The sequence below is a fragment of the Helianthus annuus genome, chromosome 9, assembly GCF_002127325.2.
Source record: "Helianthus annuus cultivar XRQ/B chromosome 9, HanXRQr2.0-SUNRISE, whole genome shotgun sequence".
In the NCBI taxonomy this organism is placed as follows: Eukaryota; Viridiplantae; Streptophyta; class Magnoliopsida; order Asterales; family Asteraceae; genus Helianthus; species Helianthus annuus.
Genome location: NC_035441.2, coordinates 55,831,562 through 55,838,084, shown reverse-complemented (window position 1 = coordinate 55,838,084; position 6,523 = coordinate 55,831,562).

The window sequence follows — 6,523 nt, the reverse complement described above, 5'->3', positions numbered from 1 at the left end:
AGATGGAATGCTACGACTAAACGGACGAATATGGGTTCCAGTATATGGAGGACTTCGGGATGTTATCCTCCAGGAAGCCCACAGCTCTAAATACTCAGTCCATCCTGGAGCTGATAAGATGTACCAGGATTTGAAATCAAACTACTGGTGGATTGGTTTGAAAAAGTCCGTGGCCGAGTATGTAGCTAAATGTTTGACTTGTGCGCAAGTCAAGGCCGAGCATCAGAAGCCGTCAGGTTTGCTTCAGCAACCTGAAATTCCCAAGTGGAAATGGGAAATGGTGACAATGGATTTTATCACCAAGTTGCCGAAGACGAAAAAGGGAAATGATACCATATGGGTCATAGTTGACAGACTGACTAAGTCAGCTCATTTTCTACCCATCAAAGAGACGTATAGCTCAGATATGTTAGCTCAATTATACGTCGATAAGATAGTAGCGCTACATGGTATACCTATATCTATTATCTCTGATAGAGATACTAGATATACGTCACATTTTTGGAAGAGTTTCCAACAGTCGTTGGGCACTCGTTTGAATTTTAGTACGGCTTACCATCCTCAGACCGATGGTCAGAGTGAGCGTACTATTCAAACCTTGGAAGACATGCTTCGTGCATGTGCGATCGACTTAGGTGGTAGTTGGGATAAGCACCTACCACTGATTGAATTCTCCTACAACAATAGCTACCATTCCAGCATAAAGGCTGCGCCTTTTGAGGCCCTATACGGTAGAAAGTGTAGATCGCCCATTTGTTGGGCAGAAGTTGGAGATGTCCAGTTGTCTGGACCAGATATCGTCTTTGAGACGACAGACAAGATCGTTCAGATCCGTGATCGTTTGAAAGCTGCCAGGGATAGGCAGAAAAGTTATGCGGATCCTAAGCGCAAGGATTTTCACTTCGATGTGGGTGAAAAAGTGTTGCTTAAGGTATCACCTTGGAAAGGTGTAATGCGATTTGGAAAGAAAGGCAAGCTGAGCCCGAGATACATAGGACCTTTCGAGATTATCGAACGTGTCGGGTCAGTCGCTTACAAGTTAAACTTGCCTGAAGAGCTTAGTGCTATTCATAATGTGTTCCATATCTGTAATTTGAAGAAGTGTTTCGCTGACGATTCACTGGTTATACCGCATACAGATATACACATAGACGAAAGTCTAAAATTTGTGGAAAAACCTTTGTCGATTGAGGATCGACAGGTAAAGAAGCTTCGAAGGAAGCACGTGCCTATTGTTAAGGTCAAGTGGGATGCCCGTAGAGGTCCCGAATACACGTGGGAAGTGGAATCCACGATGAAGGAAAAATATCCCCATTTGTTTGAATAAATCTCGGGGTCGAGATTTCTTTTAAGGGGGTGAGGATGTAACACCTCGAAAAATTTCGTCCAATAATGTCTTGACACGTGTCATAAGGTTCCGTTATGTGAAAACATACTTTAGAGGGACTAAAAGTGACAAACAGTGAAAACTATGGAACGTAAGGGTCCAAAGTGTCAACAATGGATAAATAGGCTCTATGATAACCCCACATAATGTTTATAACCTTTAACGGATGGTTCATGGATCATACGACGCGGAAATTGCACAAAAGTGAAGTATTTCAAACTATAGGGGCCAAAAGTGTCAACATGTTTAATTTATACCTCTGAGTGAACTTTTGGCAGACCCGAAGCTTTGTATAGCTAAAATATACTCACTAGAATATGTGGTTAAAATTTCATGAAGTTTCGTCAACGTATGAGAAAGTTATGGCCAAAACCGTACTTAAGGGACTAAAAGCGTCAACGTCGAATTTCAGGGCTTTTCGGTTGAGCGCAAAGTTATCCGAGGGCATTACCATGTTGGTAAAAGTCCTAAGGTTCTTAGAAACCAAGTTTGGGGGTTTACGGGTCGAGAAAAGTAGCCGAAACATCGCGTACAAGTTCAGGGGTCAAAGCTGCCAATGTGTGAAAGTTGTTTGGCTGAACCAGGGGTCAGGCGACCCGCCTGGGAAAGCCCAAGCAGGCCGCGTGGGTTGCCCAGCGACAGAAAATCGTATTTGGGTCATTTTGAGTCCGAAATTGAGTTGGTTACAGTTGTTTTCGCCTCTAAATGCACCAATAACATGCCATGCATGCCTACCACTACAGGAACCTCGAAATTATGGCTTTAAATCAGGTCTTGATCACATTTCTTGATCATTTTTCATTGTAACCAAGTGCTCTCAATATTCAAGGACTTCAAGCAAGCTTTCTGGAGGAAATCTGAGCAACAAGGCCGATCCTAGTGTTCACTAAACATCTATAGGACTCTTGTAAGCCTTCAATTCGTTCTTTAATCCGTTTTTGTAGTGATTATTGCTAAAAGTCAAACTGGGTGTTCATAACCTTTGACTTTCTGATTAAACGGATTTCTTTCAGTCATTTCTCGAATTGAAACTTGTTATAGATTGGTATTTATGTGGGAAACAAACCCTCTAAAGGGTACTAACTGATTCCCACTACATGCATGCTTAATGTCGAGTCAAACCTATTTCTAAAAAGTCAACAGAAGCGATTTTTGTGAAAAATGACATGATTAATGATATAGATGACATGCAACCTGATTGATCATTAAAAATAACTTGTAATATATATATGAATGTGTTTTAATCATCACCAACTCGACAATCTATAGTATAGCCACGAATCGGAACCGAAAGTCTTGTAAAACGATTATTTCGTAGACTATCGATTCGGATTCATACATGCATGTTCGAGATCTGTATTGGAAAGTATTTTTGACTATTTTTATTTTAGTTAAACTTTCTGGAATTCTCTTTGATTGAGTCTATGCTTAGCCTATTCGAATGCATGTTTCCGGTTTATGCATAAAGTTGACTATTTTGCCCTTTTTGATTTAAAACGGGATTTTTGGAAAAGTGAAAGGATAGAAATCTTTATTTTTAATATATGAACTTGCACCGAAAATTTCGGAACAGTTGGTGGTCCAGATTGTGAGTTATGGCCATTAGCGTAAAACTATATTATAAATTTACATAAACGGTCCTTTTCGCGTAGAACCCGTTTCTGGCCACGTTTTGATACGAAACTTTTTACCAACAGATGTAATATAATATTCTGGGAATTTTGATGATTTTTAATTAATTTTTGGCTGAACGGATCCTAGATCACCTAGCCATTTCGGCTTATGTCGGTTTTGACCGTTTTAGCCATAAAATGAGTTTTACACATCCTTTTGACCCGAAACCTTTTTCTACTGATTTTATATGATGAATAAATTATTTTAAGTATTCTGGAAATATAAAAATCTCAGATTTAATTTGAAAACCCGAAAACGCCCTTAAATCGCATATTTAGCGTTTTAAGCGCATAGTAAGCGTTATACTTGTTTTAAACATATAAGACCTATACCTACTGATGTAAATTACATATTTTCACATAAAAACAGTAAGTATAATATTTTGAACTCAGGTTTCCAGTTTTGGCATTTTCAGCCCTTGTGAAATTACTAAAATACCCCTACGGTGCATAGTTTGATTTTAAATGATAAATTTGATATATGGGTCATACCTTACTGATATAATATGTTATATTAAGTATATTTACTGTATGAACCAGACCCGAAACTCAGATTTCTAATTTTACCCTTTTATTATCTTTTAAATGACCAAAATGCCCTTCTAAGGCATAAATTGGGTTTAAAATTATTCCGGGCAATATAGAACATAATTTACTGATATAATATCATATTTTAAGCATATTACATCAGGGAACTTGCATTTGAATCATTGGTCTACCCGTATCGCCCTTTTCGCGTTCGGTTCGGTTTGCGTAAATTGACCGAAACGGGTCAAACGATATCATTTTTGTTTCAAAATCCAGAATGTATTTAGTATACCCATATTATACAAGTATTCAACTTGTCGGGTCTAAATCACATTCTATCCGGTCTTTCGCTTAATCGTGCGTAAACCGTATCATTCCTAAAACTAACCGGTCAAAGCTTAAGCTTAAATAAAAGGCCGTTAGGAATCTAATAGGTTAATTATAAACCTTTGTTCCAGATTAGGAAGCCCAGTAAAAGCTACCGCTCTTATCATTTTGTGTTACATACTTACTCAGGTAAATACATTTTGACTTATTTTCCCTATACGGGCTTGGGGTACGGTATTTAAAATACCGCTTGATCGGGCGCACAAGTCCTGCGCCCTATGGGTGTACAGTCTTGAATAGCTTGTGTGATTTCGTTTAAACAGTCTTGTCTTACTTAAAGGCTTTGGGGGGTTATTGACCATGTCCCGGATATCCTTGGCATTATCTTACGAGATGGCCACGACCAGAGCACGGGGTGTAGGCGTACACCCGTCGTGTATAACTCTTTAATGTGGTGTGTCAATTAAATCTCTAGCCCGGACAGCAGATCCCAGGCCACCAGAGATATAAGTGCATGTAAATCGTTCACAAGTTTATATTATATAATTATCCCAAGTTAATAAAAAAATATTTATGCCTTGTGCATTTAAATAAATTTTCAATCATTTTCAAAATGAGTCAGTCGATTTGTATTTACCAGTGTAAACTGATGTATTTTTCCCAAAAGATTAAGTGTAGGTACTATACGGAAATAGGCTGGCTGTTTCCTAGAGAGCGTCCACAATAGTCTCGCAAACTCGGACGACAATTATCTGTTGAACTATTTATTTCTATTTTATGTTGATCCGCCTGTGGATCCATTTCAACTACTGTGATATTTATTATTGCACTTTATTTAAAGTTGAAATGTTTCTATTCTGCTTCCGCTGTGCATTATTATATTGTGTTGATTGTCTATGACGATGCCAACTACGTCACTGTACCCCACACCGGGCCCACCGGTGACACGTGGAAATCGGGGTGTGACAGTGAGTCAATCCACGATCACCCAAATAGTATCGTTACCACGCTGAGATCTAGGCAGGCCTGTAACAAAATCCATGGAAATTTCCTCCCATTTCCACTGTGGTATCTTTGGTTGCTGAAGTAAACCTGCTGGTTTCTGATACTCTGTCTTGACTCTTGCGCAGGTCAAGCATTTGCCGGCATAAGTGGCAATGTGGGCCTTCATGCTAGGCCACCAATAAGTAGTTCTGATGTCGTGGTACATCTTATCCGAACCTGGATGTATAGAGTAGCGAGACTTGTGTGTTTCATCCATCACAAGCTCTCGTAAACCGCCATAAAGTGGGACCCAAATACGCCCCGCTACGTAGTAGGCGCCGTCTCCCTTCTGTTCTAATCGTTGCCTTGAGCCGCGTAGGGCTTCAGCCTTTACGTTTTCTGGTTTCAATGCTTCTACCTGAGCATCTCGTATCTGTGCAGGAAGACTAGACTGAATGGTGAGCTGTAAGGCTCGTACACGTCTAGGTGCAGTATCTTTTCGACTGAGGGCGTCAGCCACAACATTGGCTTTGCCTGGATGGTACTTGATAGCGCATTCATAATCATTCAACAGTTCAACCCATCGTCGTTGACGCATGTTCAAATCCTTTTGCTTAAGGATATGCTCGAGACTCCTGTGATCGGTGTAAATTGTGCACTTGGTACCGTACAGGTAGTGTCGCCATATCTTAAGTGCAAAAACAACAGCTCCCAGCTCTAAATCGTGTGTCGTGTAGTTCCGTTCATGAACCTTGAGTTGGCGCGAAGCGTAAGCAATGACCTTGTCGCGCTGCATTAACACACATCCAAGACCCTGAATGGATGCATCACAGTACACCACGAAGTCGTCTGTGCCCTCTGGCAATGAGAGGATAGGTGCACTGCAAAGTCTATCCTTTAAGTGCTGAAAAGCAGTTTCCTGAGTGTTGCCCCAACGGTAGGCGACACCCTTCTGTATCAGTAGTGTAAGCGGCTGTGCAATCTTTGAAAAGTCTTTGATGAATCGCCTGTAATAACCCGCCAAACCCAAGAATTGGCGTATTTCCGTTGGCTGTGTGAACTCACCTTGGTTTGCTCGGCAGATACACAGAAAGTCGGTTAAACTATATAGCGATCAACCACGTCCTAGCATGGTTATTATACAGGTCAGGTTCGTATTTGAATATAGCACGTATGTTCTTCACGCAAAGTACACAAGTATAGTCATGGCAATTCACATATAAGCATTTCATAGCAGCCCAATAGTAGACACGTAAACTAGTCCAAGTATCCGGCCCAATCAGTTGGGCTCGTGACAGTGCAAGTCCGATAAAATGTGCAAGTGTTCATGGTCTCGAGTCGAGACTAACGATCTCGAGTGGTATTGGTTTCGGGGTCTCGAGTCGCAACAAGGAGGTCTCGACTAGTGCATATATCACTCGAGACTGGGTGATCTCGAGTCAGGTCTCGAGTCGCAACAAGACTCGCAATAGGGGTCTCGGGTTGTGCTGTTTTGTGTCGGTGTTGAGGTCTCGAGTCGAGACTAGGAGTTCTCGACTCGCAACCTGTGTCGAGACTAAGCATGTAACAGACTTCCTGATTTCCATAATTTGCAGCTCAATCAGTTCCGTAATATTAGCAAACA